The sequence below is a fragment of the Schistocerca piceifrons genome, chromosome 6 (genome assembly GCF_021461385.2).
Source record: "Schistocerca piceifrons isolate TAMUIC-IGC-003096 chromosome 6, iqSchPice1.1, whole genome shotgun sequence".
In the NCBI taxonomy this organism is placed as follows: domain Eukaryota; kingdom Metazoa; phylum Arthropoda; class Insecta; order Orthoptera; family Acrididae; genus Schistocerca; species Schistocerca piceifrons.
The window spans coordinates 473,748,585-473,766,330 of record NC_060143.1 but is presented as its reverse complement, the minus strand read 5'-3'; the positions used below and the strand labels follow the sequence as shown (position 1 = coordinate 473,766,330).

The window sequence follows — 17,746 nt, the reverse complement described above, 5'->3', positions numbered from 1 at the left end:
TTTATGTTCAGAAAGGCATAGTATTTACATAAAAAAATGGCTCAAATGGCTCTGAGCACTATGGGACTTAACATCTGAGGTCATCAGACCCCTAGAACTTAGAACTACTTAAACCTAACTAACCTAAGGACATCACACACAACCATGCCCGAGGCAGGATTCGAACCTGCGACCATAGCGGTCACGCGGTTCCAGACTGAAGAGCAGGCGTGTGGTGACAGCTGTAAGGTAGGTCGCGCTCGCTGCTCCAGACCAAACCTTACCACGTAAATGAGAGAAGATATATAATGATTTCAAATTGTTTTCGTTAGATAACATTCAGAGTTAGGATTTGTATGTTCAAGGTTTGACACAGTAAGCGTTTGGTAAAATTTTTTGTAAGAGTGTTTCATACTATGGTAGGTTTTGTGTATGACTTAAAATTATAACAATATATATGTTGAGATCAACAATGTGTTTAAATCTAACAGCCTGAATCATAATCCAAATCCTTTGCTTAAACTGAATATGAAAATGAGTAGTAGAGTACAGTTACCCACCAATGAAAGAACCAAGTAAACATCAGGGCCAAAAGTTAATTTTCCAGTACCATCTTAATGCCATTGCACAAACGGCATTATTCTCTTAAATTTTATTGGTGAGTCAAATACATGTTGCATTTCTGGCCAAATGGAGGAGTGCAAGAAACAAGTTCACAGACGCAGTCAGATGCATGTTTGCTGAATAATTAATTTAGAACAATCTCATCAATGATACTTTCACTTTCAATGTTCCTCCGCTTTACCTGTATTAGGTATAACTATTCGGTGCCTCTTGAAAGACCAAACACTTCGGCTATCTTGGCTGCGGAAGCATCCACGATACGAGCACCAACAATCTAATGCTCTCGCAGCTACCCCGAACACTGTTCTGACCACGATTGATACTTGCAACGTATTGAAGGTATTGCAAAGGTACCCTTCTTCGTCAAATACAACGTCGCTCGGATAGCATTTTCGTTCATGAAGTTAACAGATGTGGCGCTAAACAAGATGATCTTTGGAAACAACAAGTTGTGTGATGCGTTAATGAACATTTTAGAAAACACATGAGGTAAGATCTCACTATCACAAAGCGTTACATCAGCTCTAAACGTGCTCTCGTTTGTGGAAGTGAGACATGGGGATTAATGAAACGAAAAAAGAGAAGGAGAGAGACGTCAGAAATGAGATCTGGCAACAGGTCAAGGAAGTGATTTTACGAAATAATACGAAAACTGATGTTAACCGTAAGAAAATCAATGCCAATTAAATGACCGATGAAATACACAGCTACCATAGGCAGTGACTCTCACAACTACAACAGATGACCCAGGACCGTCTCCTGTTGCGAACATAAATTTATAAATTCAAAAGAAGACGACGTGTTGACAGGCCTACGTCGGTAGATCCATTAGTTTCGGAGCAGGAATTTTTTACGCAATCTTGTCTGCAAGAGGAAGAAAAAGAAGAAGAAGAAGACATGAGTCTGAGTGAAATATTGTAAGGGACCGGGACTGTACGTGGGTTACAATAAAACTTGTCCTGCAGTTACGCAGGGTCAGCCATCGTTAATCGGATTTGGCATGTTAATGTTTGAGGGGTGGCCGGATGCCCTTCCTGCCACCACCCCGTACCCCCTGGGACAGAATTTGTTTACCCCAACTGTCTGTGTCGAGTGTAATCCATGGAATAGTGCCAATGTGTTCAGGCGTCTGCGAGCCGTGTAACTGAGGCGGAACATGGGGACCAGACCGGTACTCACCTAGCGGGATGTGGAAAACCGCCTAAAAACCACATCCAGGCTGGCCGGCACATCGGCCCTCGTTGTTAATCCGCCGGGCGGATTCGATCCAGGGCTGGCGCGCCTACCCAAGTCCACGAAACAGCGCGTTAGCCCTCTCGGATACCCTTGCGGGTCCAATAGTCAGGATAAGAGATCTCCAAAAGTGAACTCCAGATCTGATCTAGGTGCGGTAAGGAAGAGGTGGCAAGGGGGGGGGGGAGGGAGACTCACTGATGTGAGTTTAGCAGGGATCGACGACACAGTTGCTCTGTGCACACTTGCTGCTAGTCAGTATCCACGGTGTCTTCTGTTTTCTTCATAGTCATACTGACCTGATGCATCTGTCGGTTTTGCGGGGTAGGTGCGAATATCGTTTGCCGAGGTTTTTCTTCTCGAGGGAAGGGACTGGTGCGAGGCAGCTGCTGTCAGTCTGAACAGGCATGGCTGTTGCAATGGTGTCGTGACTAACGAGCAGGCTGCTTTACTCAACTGCAGTGGTCATCATACACGTACGTGGGAGGGTACCTTAAAAGGGCTTTTTACGGTCAACTCGGTAGGCTCGTAATTCAGTGCTACCTACTCAGGTAATTCAAATGGTGCTTAGTTCTGACAACCATATTTAGTTTACCAAAAGATCTCCAGGCCTGTTTTACTCTTCTGTTAATTTCTTTCGTTGTCTATCAAGTCTTTGTCTTTAATTCACGAGTGGCTCTATCACTTAATTACTAAGTTCTACTAATTTCTTCTCGATATATTGATTATATATTATTGTAGTCTGATTGTAATTGATTTTCAGGTCTTCTTTCACAACTGGTCTTCAAAGTTTTTCCATCCGTTGTTTTCGGTACTCGGGGCAAATAGTGTCATAAGCAAAACGAGGGTGGAGCATATGTATTACATAAATTACGTAATTACATAAATACAACACAATTGAAAATGAATACAGCGATTACAAACGACTCTAACTATACTGCCGGAAAAAAAAAATTAGCACACCTGGAAAGACGTCGTCGATTTTGATACGATGACGGCAAATGCCACCTGGGCATTAGCTGCGTCGTCCGCCAACAGATGGCGTAGTGGCATATCTACCAGAGTGCCATCTGCGTATACCCTTTAATAGGGAATGCTCACAGCCAGAAGGTGCGGTGTGGCGCAAGTATGAAGCAAGCCGGAAACCAAGCCGTGAAGACGCACTCGTGCTTCCTACAGCCAACTGAGGGAATCTGATAGGGGTCAAACAGTGGCCTTCCGAGTGGCGGGTTTTCCTTTCAGAGAATTGCCACACAAGCTGGAAGTGTTGCGTCAGTTGTGCAACGATACTACACTCATGCTCATAAATTAAGGATAATGCTGATACATGGTGAAACAACGCTCTTGTGGGCAGTTTGCGGGATTAAATCACCTCGGGGTATGACCATGCGGTGCATTTGACATGCGGTCGTCGCACGGTGGCACTGGCAGCAATCCACATGGCCAGAGGTGTGTTGGTGCATGTCACAGTACGGCGCAGCGAGTAAGTGTGTAGACGTTTTCAGACGTGCTAATGGGGACTGTGTGTTGAAAATGGCTCAAAGAACACATATTGATGACGTTATGAGGGGTAGAATACTAGGGCGACTGGAGGCTGGTCAAACACAGCAGGTTGTAGCACGAGCCCTCCGTGTGTCACAAAGTGTGATCTCAAGATTATGGCAACGATCCCAGCAGACAGGAAACGTGTCCAGGCGCTACAGTACGGGACGTCCACAGTGTACAACACCACAAGAAGACCGATATCTCACCGTCAGTGCCCGCAGACGGCCAGGGAGTATTGCAGGTATCCTTGCTCGGGACCTTACCGCAGCCACTGGAACAGTTGTCTGCAGACACACAATCTACAGACGACTGAACGGACATGGTTTATTCGCCCGGAGACCTGCAAGATGCATTCCACTGACCCTTGGTCACAGGACAGCCCGTAAAGCTTTGTGTCAAGGATACAGTACGTGGTCATTGGAACAGAGGTCCCAAATTATGTTCACGGACGAGTCCAGGTATAGTCTGAACAGTGATTCACGCCGGGTTTTCATCTGGCGTGAACCGGGAACCAGATACTAACCCCTTAATGTCCTTGAAAGCGACCTATATGGAAGTCGTGGTTTGATGGTGTGGGGTGGGATTATGATTGGTGCACGTACACCCCTGCATGTCTTTGACAGAGGAACTGTAACAGGTCAGGTGTATCGGGACGTCATTTTGCGCCAGTATGTCCGACTTTTCAGGGGTGCAGTGGGTCCCACCCTCCTCTTGTTGGATGATAACGCACGGCCCCATCGAGGTGCCATTGTGGAGGAGTACCTTGAAACAGAAGATATCAGCCGAATGGAGTGGCCTGCCTGTTCTCCAGACCTAAACCCCATGGAGCACGTCTGGGATGCTCTCGGCCGACGTATCGCTGCACGTCTTCAAACCCCTAGGACACTTCAGGAGCTCCGACAGGCACTGATGCAAAATGGGAGGCTATACCGGTACCCCAGCAGCTGCTCGACCACCTGATCCAGAGTACGCCAACCCGTTGTGCGGCCTGTGCACGTGTGCATGGTAATCTTGCCCCATATTTATGTCGGGGGACACGCGCAGGAAACAGTGGCGTTTTGTAGCACATGTGTTTCGCGACGGTTTTCTCAGCTTATCACCACTACCGTGGACTTACAGATCTGTGTCGTGTGTGTTCCCTACGTGCCTATGCTATTAGGACCAGTTTTGTGTAGTGCCACGTTGTGTGGCACCGCATTCTGAAATTGTCCTTAATTTATGAGCATGAGTGTAGTATCAGTGGACACGTGAAAATTCTCACATCCGTAGACAAGGTTCTAGACATCCACACGGTAAGGACTCCCGCCAGGATCGTCGTATTGTAGGGGCAGCAGTGGCAGATCGTACTGCTACCATAACGCTGATGCGAGGGCTTGTGAGCCCAAACGTATCAGCACAAACTTTGGCCCACCGTTTATGAGCAGTGGGACTAGGGGTACGCACAACTTTAGCCCGTCTTTCACTCTTGCCACAGCATCGACATGCACGGCTCGACTGGTGCTGTCAGAGTATCACTTGGAAGATAGAACAGCGAGTCGTAGTCTTCAGCAATAAAAGCAGATTCTGGTGCTATTTTGCGCATACGACTAGACCTGGTGAGCGCCGGCTCGTAGAGTGCATTCGTGCAACACTCACTGGCCACACACCAAGTCCCACAGTCTGAGTCTGATAAGCTACAACTCTCGTTCACCATTGGTGTTCGTGGAATGGACACTAACCAGCGCGTGGTACATGCAGAATGTTGAAAACCCGTTCTTTTGCTGTTCTTCCAACAGGAAAGTGATGAGTTGTTCCAAGAGGATAATGCTCACCCACACACTGCCCATGTAACTCGACGTGCTCTGCAACACGTGCAGCAACTTCCCTGGCCAACACGATTTCCAGACTAGTCTCCAATCGAGCCATGTGTGGGATACGATGAGACGAGAAGTGACTCGTACCACTTGTCAACCAACAATTCTTACAAAATTGCGTGAACAAGTCGTGCAGGTGTGGTATAACTTATCCCGGGACAGCGTTCGTTATCTGTACGATCGACTGGATCACAGAGTCAGCGCCAACATTGCTGCCCGTGGAGGCTACAACACATCCTAATACCCGAGCGGTCTAAGGCACTGCAGTCATGGACTGTGCGGCTGGTCCCGGCGGAGGTTCGAGTCCTGCCTCGGGCATGGGTGTGTGTGTTTATCCTTAGGATGATTTAGGTTAAGTAGTGTGTAAGCTTAGGGATTGATGACCTTAGCAGTTAAGTCCAATAAGATTTCACACACATTTGAACATCCTAATACTGGTGTGGTTCAAATGGCTCTGAGCACTATGGGACTTAACTGCTGAGGTCATCAGTCCCCTAGAACTTAGAACTACATAAACCTAATTAACCTAAAGACATCACACACATCTATGCCTGTGGCAGGATTCTAACCTGCGACCGTAGCGGTTGCGAGGTTCCAGACTGTAGCCCCTAGAACCGCTCGGCCACCCCGGCCGGCCAATACTGGTGTGCTATTGATCCGTAAATGTAATCTTTTCATGAATTCCACATGCACTGTTGCAACAAGAAGTTAAGTGATAACATCTAGAAAAGTGTACTAATTTTTTTCCGGCAGTAATTTAATGCGTAGCGATACATGGATAAGAGTTACAGAAAATGTAAATGAGAGTGAAATAGTTTTTTTGCATACTTTCTAAGTGTTCTATAGGACTCCCCGTGATCACACAAATAATAGCACCAAAACTCCATCCCCGTACCATTCCTTCATTTTCCCTTTCTAATGATCTGGAAACTTCATACTGGACTGCTGAGTACATTTTCAGTGAGTGATACAGAATTTCCTCGTCTGACTCCTCTTTCAATTCTAAATACCTTGCTCTCCTGATGAAGATGACGGAAGTCATAGCATTGGTTTATACGTTCTTCAGTGAAGTAACATGCAGGAGTAGGCTATCCACTCTTGTTTCGTCGGTGTTATAAAAAGTCGTGACACATGTTGTTCGCGAACTGCAGATATCACTCAACGCCAGTGGCAGAATGAGTTGTCTCGGGAATGCGTCGGTTATTGTGTCAGTATCCTGACCCCCTGCTGAGGTCACGTGACGCTGTCCATCTGCGCAACAGTCTTGTCCGTACATGCGCACACAACGCTGCCTGCTGCGCACTTTTAACAGTGTGACTGACATGTGGCACGAGAACTGCTTTTATTGCGTAGCAATTGGTACTTCCCTACTCTTAGATACCGGTACACATTCAAATGGCTCTGAGCACTATGGGACTAAATATCTGAGGTCATCAGTCCCCTAGAACTTAGTACTACTTAAACCTAACTAACCTAAGACATAACACACGTCCATGCCCGAGGCAGGATTCGAACCAGCGACCGTAGCGGTCGCGCAGTTCTAGACTGAAGCGCCTAGAACCGCTCGGCCACAACGGCCGGCTACCGGTACATGTTTGGAACAAATCGCACATCCTGTGGAATGTTTGCCATCATTTGAACTTGAGTATTCGTGACACCTTCTTTTGGTGGGTGGTGCTAGCTGATCCTGGTCCTTACATCCTTGCGTGCTGGCACCACTTTCTCTCCGTGCTAGATGTAGCTTTATTTGTTGTCGTAGATTTAGATATGCAGGGTGACTATCGTGTCTTGAGATAATGAAATATCTCAAAAACTACGCTTCGAATTAAAAACGGAAAAATACGTTTTCAATATTTTTAAAATTGTTATCCTGTGACATCAATGTTGACACCCTGCCCCAGTCCCAGGGGGAACTTCCCATTTTTATTGTAGATTCGGATTCTACGGGAAAAAATACGCACCTTTTGTATGTAACACTTTTGTCGTTGTGCGACAGATAGCGCTGTTATCAAGAAATAACACAACTGAGTTCCAAAACGCTACTATCTCGAGGAAAACGCAATAAAAAGAAAAACCAGATGTGTTCAGTAACTGTGCAAAACGCTTGTTTGGGGCGTGTCCTCTTATCTCTTACCAACGGGGTGCTTATTTGTAAGACTTCGTTAAATATTAGTGTTCAAAAATGTTGACAGCCACTTCGATGCACATATACTCCAATGCAAAAATAACGTCGTACCACAAAGGAATTATTGTGTGCCACTCAAAAACATACAAAAAAACAAGACCCCAAATGTTCAAATCAATATTTAACTAAAGCTGAAGTAGAATTAAAAATTAGCAGCAATCTTCGTCACAGTCGGCAGTCCAAACTCTTCAGTTAAACAACAACATCAAGAATGACGCGCATGAAATATTGTCGATCGCATTGACGTCTCCAATGAGCCCCTAAAGGCTAGCAGGGTGACTTTCAGTCAGCTACACGCTTCCAATTGCTGGATACCTCAATTTAGCTCTGAGGCAGCACAGGATTCAACTTTCAGTTGAGTCTAGTCCTTAGTGGCATTCCAAGCCATCCAGAAATAAAATTCTGTTTTGTGTTTGACAACAAAGAGGAATGCTTTACTGGTCCTCTGCTCAGTCCATACACTTTACATACTGGAAATGTTTCCAGGATATATCGTTTGGACATTGGAGGACTATTTGATGTTAACCTTAGATATAAAACTCTACAGTCCAGAGTGTCACCATGAATTACACTACTGACCATTAAAATTGCTACACCAAGAAGAAATGAAGATGATAAACGGGTATTCATTGGACAAATATATTATACTTCAACTGACATGTGATTACATTTTCATGCGGTTTGGGTGCATACATCCTGAGAAATCAGTACCCAGAACAACCACCTTTGGCCGTAAGAACGGCCTTGATACGCCTGGGCATTAAGTCAAACAGAGCTTGGATGGCGTGTACAGGTACAGCCAGTTGCTCGGCCACCATTGACCAGACGTTTTCAGTTTTTGAGAGATACGGAGAATGTGCTGCCCAGGGCAGCAGTCGAACATTTTCTGTATCCAGAAAGGACCGTATAGGAACTGCAACATGTGGTCGTGCATTATCCTGTTGAAATGTAGGGTTTCGCAGGGATCGAATGAAGGGTAGAGCCACGGGTCCTAATACATCTGAAATGTAACGTCCACTGTCCAAAGTGCCGTCAATGCGAACAAGAGGTGACTGAGACGTGTAACCAATGGCACCACATACCATCACGCAGGGTGATACGCCAGTATGGCGATGACGAATACACGCTTCCAATGTGTGTTCACCGCGATGTCGCCAAACACGATAGCGAGCCTGGATTCATCCGAAAAAATGACGTTTTGCCATTCGTGAACCCAGGTTCGTCGTTGAGGACAACCATCGCAGGCGCTCCTGTCTGTCATGCAGCGTCAAGGGTAACCGCAGCCATGGTCTCCAAGCTGATAGTCCATGATGCTGCAAACGTCGTCGAACTGTTCGTGCAGATGGTTGTTGTCTTGCAAACGTCCCCTATGTTGACTAAGGGATCGAGACGTGGCTGCACGATCCTTTACAGCCATGCGGATAAGATGCCTGTCATCTCGACTGCTAGTGATACGAGGCGATTGGGATCCAACACGGCGTTCCGTATTACCCTCCTGAACCCACCGATTCCATATTCTGCAACAGTCATTGGATCTCGACGAACGCGAGCAGCAATGTCGCGGTACGATAAACCGCAATCGCGATAGGCTAGAATCCGACCTTTATCAAAGTTGAAAACGTGATGGTACGCATTTCTCCTTCTTACACGAGGCATCACAGCAACGTTTCACCAGGCAACGCCGGTCAACTGCTGTTTATGTATGAGAAATCGGTTGGAAACTTTCCTCATGTCAGCATGTTGTAGGTGTCGCCACCGGCGCCAACCTTGTGTGAATGCTCTGAAAAGCTAATCATTTGCATATCACAACATCTTCTTCCTGTCGGTTAAATTTCGCGTCTGTAGCACGTCATCTTCGTGGTGTAGCAATATTAATGGCCAGTAGTGTAGTAACTGTTTCTTGGTCAATTTTTTTTCTGTATTCTCGTACGAGAGCATTTGGTCTTCTGAGAATGTGTTGGGGTAATGACGGTGAACATTAGGAGCTAGTGGAGTGGAGTGTACAAGGCTGACTCCCCCTCGTGGCGACCCTGAAGAGATACGTCGAAATAGAGTCTCCACTATCAACCAGTACGTCAGCGGCTGCCTCATTCACTGTCATACACTGATGAACCATAACATCATGGCTGCTTGATCGATAGCGTGTCAGTTCATATTTTGAATGCAATACAGCAGCGATTTTGCGTGGCATCTATTCGACACGTGCGTGATAGTTTTCCGGGTGCATATGGCGCTAGATGTAAAGGCTCGCGTCACGGGATTACGATGTTGTTGTTGTTGTCGTCTTCAGTCCAGAGACTGGTTTGATGCAGTCCTCCATGCTACTCAATGCTGTGCAAGCTTCTTCATCTCCCAATACCTAGTGCAACCTACATCCTTCTGAATGTGTTTAGTGTATTCATCTCTTGGTCTCCCTCTAAGATTTTTACCCTCCATGCTGCCCTCCAATACTAAATTGGTGATCCCTTGATGCCTCAGAATATGTCCTACCAACCAATCCCTTCTTCTAGTCAAGTTGTGCCACAAATTTCTCTTCTCCCCAATTCTGTTCAATACCTCCTCATTAGTTATGTGATTTACCCATCTAATCTTCAGCATTCTTCTGTAGCACCACATTTCGAAAGCTTCTATTCTCTTCGTGTCTAAACTATTTATCGTCCACGTTTCACTTCCATACATGGCTAGACTCCATACAAATACTTTCAGAAACGACTTCCTGACACTTAAATCTATACTCGATGTTAACAAATTTCTCTTCTTCAGAAACGCTTTCCTTGCCATTGCCAGTCTACATTTTATATCCTCTCTACTTCGACCATCATCGGTTATTTTGCTCCCAAATAGCAAAATTCATTTACTACCTTAAGCGTCTTATTTCCTAATCTAATTCCCTCAGCATCACCCGATTTAATTCGACTACATTCCATTATCCTCGTTTTGCTTTTGTTGATGTTCGTCTTACATCCTTCTTTCAAGACACTGTCCATTCAGTTCAGTTGCTCAGCCAGGTCCTTTGCTGTCTCTGACAGAATTACAATGTCATCGTCGAACCTCAAAGTTTTTATTTCTTCTCCATGGATTTTATAATCCAGGCAAAGGCAAAGGCAAAGAAAACGAAGCGCAACGAATTAATTATTCGAATGGGAAGGAAATCGGTAGGTGATGAACATGCAGAGACAAACAAATGATTACAATTTTAGATGCAAGCAGTTATTCGGTTTGGCGCTGATTGATAGAGTTGCTGGATAACTTTCTGAGGAATATCGCGCCACATTCTGTCTAATTGGCGCATTAGATCGTCAAAATCCCGAACTGGTTGAAGACACTTGCCCATAATGGGGGAGAGATCAGGCGACCTTGCTGGACAAGGTAGAATTTGCAGGCACGAAGACAAACAGTAGAAACTCCCGCTGTGTGCGGTAGGGCGTTATTTGCTGAAGCCCGGGATAGCATCGCATGAAGGGACGCAGAATATCGTCGGCGAGCCGCTGTGATCAAAAGGATACCACGGATGACAACCAAAAGGTTCCTACTATGAAATGAAATGGCACACTAGACCGTCACTCTTGGTATATACAGTTCCACACACTAAATTGAATGACACCATTAATAAATATAGACTTCGATCAGAAATCGGTAGCTAAGGTAGAAAATTCAAAATTTCTAGGTGTATGCATTGATGAGGGGTTGAACTGGAAAAAAACACATAGAAGATCTGCTGAAACGTTCGAGTTCAGCTTCTTATGCTATTAGGGTCATTGCAAATTTTGGCGATATACATGTCAGTAAACTAGCTTACCATGCCTATTTTTGTTCTCTGCTTTCGTGTTTCATCATATTCTGGGGTTACTCATCATTGAGTAAAAGAGTGTTCATTACACAAAAGCGTGTAATCAGAATAATTGCTGGAGCTCATCCAAGATCATCCTGCAGCCACTTATTTAAAGAGCTAGGGATTTTCACCGTAGCCTCACAATATATATGTTCACTAATTAAATTTGTTATTAACAATCCGAACGAATTCAAAAGTAATAACAGTGTACATGGCTACAACACTAGGAGAAAGGATGATATTTACTACTCAAGGTTAAATCTAACTTTGGTGCAGAAGGGGGTAAATTATACTGCCACAACAGTCTTTGGTCACTTACCTAATAGCATCAAAAGTCTGACACATAGCCATATAGCATTTAAAAAGAAATTAAAAGATTTTCTGGATGGCAACTCCTTCTACTCATTAGATGAATTTTTGGATATAGTAAGTGGGTAATTTCCCCATTCCCCCACCCCAAAAAAAGAATTAAGTGTCACGTAATATTCTGTGTAATTAAATATCTTGTATAGACACCTTTTATTAACCTGACACGTTTCACACCATAACGAAGTGTCGTATTCATGATCTATGGAACAAGTACTAATCTAATCTAATATGGTTGTCAGGAAATACGGCGGGCGACGGTTAGGTTGGTATCCCATTGCTCTCCCGGCCATCTCCTGACACGGCCTCGGTGATTATCGGAACTCAATTCGAAGCGGGACTCGTCACTGAGGACAGTCCTACTCCAGTCAATGAGAGTCCAGGCCGAATGCGCCCGACATCACTGCAAACATGCTCGTTGGTGTACAGATGTCAACGGTAGTCGGCGCAAGGGGTACTGTGAGCTCAGCACCCTTGCATGGGCCGCCTATTGTGTGTGTGTGTGTGTGTGTGTGTGTGTGTGGTTTGGGAACGTATGGGCGCCCAACGGCGAGGTTACCAACGCCCTGACATCGATGAAAACAAACAAAGGTGGATAAGAACGAAAACTGTCGTACACGCATGCACACGAAACGACCACACAATGACTATCGCACAGGCACTCTCACATGCATTAAAACCAATGAGGAGGCAAGACAGCTAATCAAAAAAGTAAAAGAGGAAAAACAAACCTCAAAAGAGCTAAAAGAACAGCACAGGGAAATGAGACTGGCTGACCACTTACGAAAAAATTTGGGTGAACCAGCCACCCCGTTGACACATTAAAAATATCTCCCCAAAAGTCTTGTTAAAAATGTGGGACAATTCACAGAACTTCAAAACCCGAACCACATTCATTTGAGCATTGTATAAAATAGACTGCAGATCCACCGGCAAATCCGCTGCAGTCCGCCGGTCAGCAAATACACTCCTGGAAATGGAAAAAAGAACACATTGACACCGGTGTGTCAGACCCACCATACTTGCTCCGGACACTGCGAGAGGGCTGTACAAGCAATGATCACACGCACGGCACAGCGGACACACCAGGAACCGCGGTGTTGGCCGTCGAATGGCGCTAGCTGCGCAGCATTTGTGCACCGCCGCCGTCAGTGTCAGCCAGTTTGCCGTGGCATACGGAGCTCCATCGCAGTCTTTAACACTGGTAGCATGCCGCGACAGCGTGGACGTGAACCGTATGTGCAGTTGACGGACTTTGAGCGAGGGCGTATAGTGGGCACGCGGGAGGCCGGGTGGACGTACCGCCGAATTGCTCAACACGTGGGGCGTGAGGTCTCCACAGTACATCGATGTTGTCGCCAGTGGTCGGCGGAAGGTGCACGTGCCCGTCGACCTGGGACCGGACCGCAGCGACGCACGGATGCACACCAAGACCGTAGGATCCTACGCAGTGCCGTAGGGGACCGCACCGCCACTTCCCAGCAAATTAGGGACACTGTTGCTCCTGGAGTATCGGCGAGGACCATTCGCAACCGTCTCCATGAAGCTGGGCTACGGTCCCGCACACCGTTAGGCCGTCTTCCGCTCACGCCCCAACATCGTGCAGCCCGCCTCCAGTGGTGTCGCGACAGGCGTGAATGGAGGGACGAATGGAGACGTGTCGTCTTCAGCGATGAGAGTCGCTTCTGCCTTGGTGCCAATGATGGTCGTATGCGTGTTTGGCGCCGTGCAGGTGAGCGCCACAATCAGGACTGCATACGACCGAGGCACACAGGGCCAACACCCGGCATCATGGTGTGGGGAGCGATCTCCTACACTGGCCGTACACCACTGGTGATCGTCGAGGGGACACTGAATAGTGCACGGTACATCCAAACCGTCATCGAACCCATCGTTCTACCATTCCTAGACCGGCAAGGGAACTTGCTGTTCCAACAGGACAATGCACGTCCGCATGTATCCCGTGCCACCCAACGTGCTCTAGAAGGTGTAAGTCAACTACCCTGGCCAGCAAGATCTCCGGATCTGTCCCCCATTGAGCATGTTTGGGACTGGATGAAGCGTCGTCTCACGCGGTCTGCACGTCCAGCACGAACGCTGGTCCAACTGAGGCGCCAGGTGGAAATGGCATGGCAAGCCGTTCCACAGGACTACATCCAGCATCTCTACGATCGTCTCCATGGGAGAATAGCAGCCTGTATTGCTGCGAAAGATGGATATACACTGTACTAGTGCCGACATTGTGCATGCTCTGTTGCCTGTGTCTATGTGCCTGTGGTTCTGTCAGTGTGATCATGTGATGTATCTGACCCCAGGAATGTGTCAATAAAGTTTCCCCTTCCTGGGACAATGAATTCACAGTGTTCTTATTTCAATTTCCAGGAGTGTAAAATGCAGTCCAAGAAAAGGTGGTGCACCGTGATCTGCATGCCACAAGCACCACACATCGGAGGGTCCTCTCGTCGGAGTAAAAATCCATGCGTCGTAGGGTTGTGGCCGATGCGAAGACGAGTAAGGATGACCGTCGACGTGGCTGGAAGGAAGTCCGCCACAGCCGAGTTGTGGGCTTGACGACACGGAGCACAGGACTTTATACCTCAACAGCGAGGTGAGGGCATGCATTGGGATAGCACACTGAAAGACCTGACGGTCACGACACGCGTCCTTGACTGCTCGATCAGCCCTTTCATTCCCCAGAATTCCTGCGTGCCCTGGTACCCAGCAGAAAGACACCTGCTTCCCCAGTCGCTGTAGTTGGAGGAGGGCGTCGTGGATAGTGTGGGTTCCTTTATCTGCTGGGTACAAACGCTGGAGAGAGTAAAGGGCGCTCAAAGAATCTGAACAGACGAGAAATTTAACACTGGGAGAAAGTCTCATCTGCTCCAGTGCCCGAAAAATGGCATGTAATTCTGCGTCAAAGATAATAAATTCAGGAGGCAGTCTGACATTGAGGACAAGATCCGGGAAGACGACAGAGCAACCAACAGAGTCACCCTGCTTAGACCCATCCGTAAAAACAGCTACATGGTCGTGGTGCTCAGATAAAACGGCAGAAAAGACCCGATTGGAAACGGAAGCAAGAGTGCTATCTTTCCTGTACCGCACCAAATCTAAAAGCACTTCGGGCCTCTCCAGTAAGTAGGGTGACAGGCGGTTGAAACCCTGCATTTGGGGTCGTACGGACTCCACACTGAGGGACTCTAGCAGACGTTGCACACGGATCTCAAACGGCAACGTAGCCCGGGGACGGAGGCGGATGAGCAACAATTTGGTGAGCAGGCGAGGTTGGAGCTGCAAGAAACTTACAAGCCTGGCGCACCAGGAGGAGCTGCCGCCGGATGGTAAGTGGCGGTCCCCGTCCTCAGCACAGAGGCTGGTCCGATAAGCACCAGTGACCAGTCGAATCCCTGCATGATGGACAGCGTCTAGGATCCGCAAATAAGACTGCCTCGCTGACCCATACACTGTGCACCTGTAGTCCAGCCGTGAACGCACAAAAGCCCGATAAAACTGGAGGAGACGCGCCCTGTCCGCTCCCCAAGACCTGTGGCTGAGGCACTTGAGGATGTTCAGTGCCTTCAGGATTCTGGCTTTCAAGTCTCAATAACCTGGAGTCAAAAATTAGGCCCAGAAACCGCACTGTGTCTCTAAAATGTAGGACAGTATCCCCTACATGCAAGGCAGGCAAAATAAAAGGTCGACGAGAACGATTAATATGAAAACAAATAGACTTATCTGGTTCCTGTGGTCACTGAACTACCATCTGCACGTCGGATCGATGATAATGATGAATTCGGGGCTCTGAGTGCTAAAATGCTCAAATGCGTGTGAATTCCTAAGGGACAAAACTGCTGAGGTCATTGGTCCCTAGACTTAGACACTACTTAAACTAATGATCAGGACAACCCACCCACCCATGCCCGAGGGAGGACTCGAACTTCCGGCGGGAGCGGCCGCGCAGTCCGTGACATGGCGCCTCTAAACGCGCGCACTCTGAATGCCTCTGCAACGATTACTCCGTCCTCTCATTCTTTCGTCTATCTTGGTCAACCGCTTCCTTCTTGACGCTGTGTTCGGCCAACGTTAACCTATTCCTGCCACCATCGCCGTATAGCGCCATCGCTAACATTCAAACGCCAAACGATTCGCCGATTGAAACTTCCTGGCAGATTAAAACTGTGTGCCCGACCGAGACTCGAACTCGGGACCTTTGCCTTACGCGGGCAAGTGCTCTACCAACTGAGCTACCGAAGCACGACTCACGCCCGCTACTCACAGCTTTACTTCTGCCAGTATCTCGTCTCCTACCTTCCAAACTTTACAGAAGCTCTTCTGCGAACCTTGCAGAACTAGCACTCCTGAAAGAAAGGATATAGCGGAGACATGGCTTAGCCACAGCCTGGGGGATGTTTCCAGAATGAGATTTTCACTCTGCAGCGGAGTGTGCGCTAATATGAAACTTCCTGGCAGATTAAAACTGTGTGCCCGACCGTCTCCGCTATATCCTTTCTTTCAGGAGTGCTAGTTCTGCAAGGTTCGCAGAAGAGCTTCTGTAAAGTTTGGAAGGTAGGAGACGAGATACTGGCAGAAGTAAAGCTGTGAGTACCGGCCGTGAGTCGTGCTTCGGTAGCTCAGTTGGTAGAGCACTTGCCCGCGAAAGGCAAAGGTCCCGAGTTCGAGTCTCGGTCGGGCGCACAGTTTTAATCTGCCAGGAAGTTTCATATCAGCGCACACTCCGCTGCAGAGTGAAAATCTCATTCTGGAAACATCCCCCAGGCTGTGGCTAAGCCATGTCTCCGCTATATCCTTTCTTTCAGGAGTGCTAGTTCTGCAAGGTTCGCAGAAGAGCTTCTGTAAAGTTTGGAAGGTAGGAGACGAGATACTGGCAGAAGTAAAGCTGTGAGTACCGGGCGTGAGTCGTGCTTCGGTAGCTCAGTTGGTAGAGCACTTGCCCGCGAAAGGCAAAGGTCCCGAGTTCGAGTCTCGGTCGGGCACACAGTTTTAATCTGCCAGGAAGTTTCATATCAGCGCACACTCCGCTGCAGAGTGAAAATCTCATTCTGGAAACATCCCCCAGGCTGTGGCTAAGCCATGTCTCCGCTATATCCTTTCTTTCAGGAGTGCTAGTTCTGCAAGGTTCGCAGAAGAGCTTCTGTAAAGTTTGGAAGGTAGGAGACGAGATACTGGCAGAAGTAAAGCTGTGAGTACCGGGCGTGAGTCGTGCTTCGGTAGCTCAGTTGGCAGAGCACTTGCCCGCGAAAGGCAAAGGTCCCGAGTTCGAGTCTCGGTCGGGCACACAGTTTTAATCTGCCAGGAAGTTTCATATCAGCGCACACTCCGCTGCAGAGTGAAAATCTCATTCTGGATTCGCCGATTACTCCAACCGACTTCTGTGAGCCCAACTACACATCCTCTCTCAAATACTGACATCTGTGTATTCGGTTCACGCCCCTGTCTGTGATGTGTAGTTAATGTCCAACGAAGTGCACGGAATGAAATTCGCAGCTATCGACACGTTCCCATCTGTGTGGTTAAACTGCGCTGCAGCGAGACACATTCATCGATCACCCCCAAAGTTTACAATGTTGCTTTCTCCATCGATACCTGAATGAATATCAGTATATAACCAATTTGCATAACTCGTCCGTGGAGCGCCTTTTTTTGCTTTGGAGTGTATTTATCCACATATGGAGTGATTCGACACAACTGCGAAGTGTTTCGGTTATACACTACTGGCCATTAAAATTGCTGCACCAAGAAGAATTGCAGATGATAAACGGGTATTCATTGGACAAATATATTATACTAGAACTGACACGTGATTACATTATCACGCAATTGGGGTGCATACATCCTGAGAAATCAGTTCCCAGAACAATCACCTCTGGCCGTAATAACGGCCTTGATGCGCCTGGGCATTGAGTCAAACAGAGCTTGGATGGCGTGTACAGGTACAGTTGCCCATGCAGCTTCAACATGATACCACAGTTCATCAAGAATAGTGACTGGCGTATTGTGACGAGCTAGTTGCTCGGCCACCATTGACCAGGCGTTTTCAGTTGGTGAGAGATCTGGAGAATGTGCTGTATCCAGAAAGGCCCGCACAGGACCTGCAACATACGGTCGTGC

General features: G+C 47.4%; 2 non-coding genes across 2 annotated transcripts; one reads left to right on the top strand and one right to left on the bottom strand.

The window, feature by feature from the left end:
- Nucleotides 1–15,797: 15,797 nt before the first annotated feature.
- Nucleotides 15,798–15,872, bottom strand: Trnat-cgu. The gene has a single exon. It is a non-coding gene; the product is annotated as a tRNA-Thr (tRNA).
- A 365-nt stretch (nucleotides 15,873–16,237) lies between these two features.
- Trnas-cga lies at nucleotides 16,238–16,312 on the top strand. Its single transcript has one exon. It is a non-coding gene; the product is annotated as a tRNA-Ser (tRNA).
- Nucleotides 16,313–17,746: the final 1,434 nt, after the last annotated feature.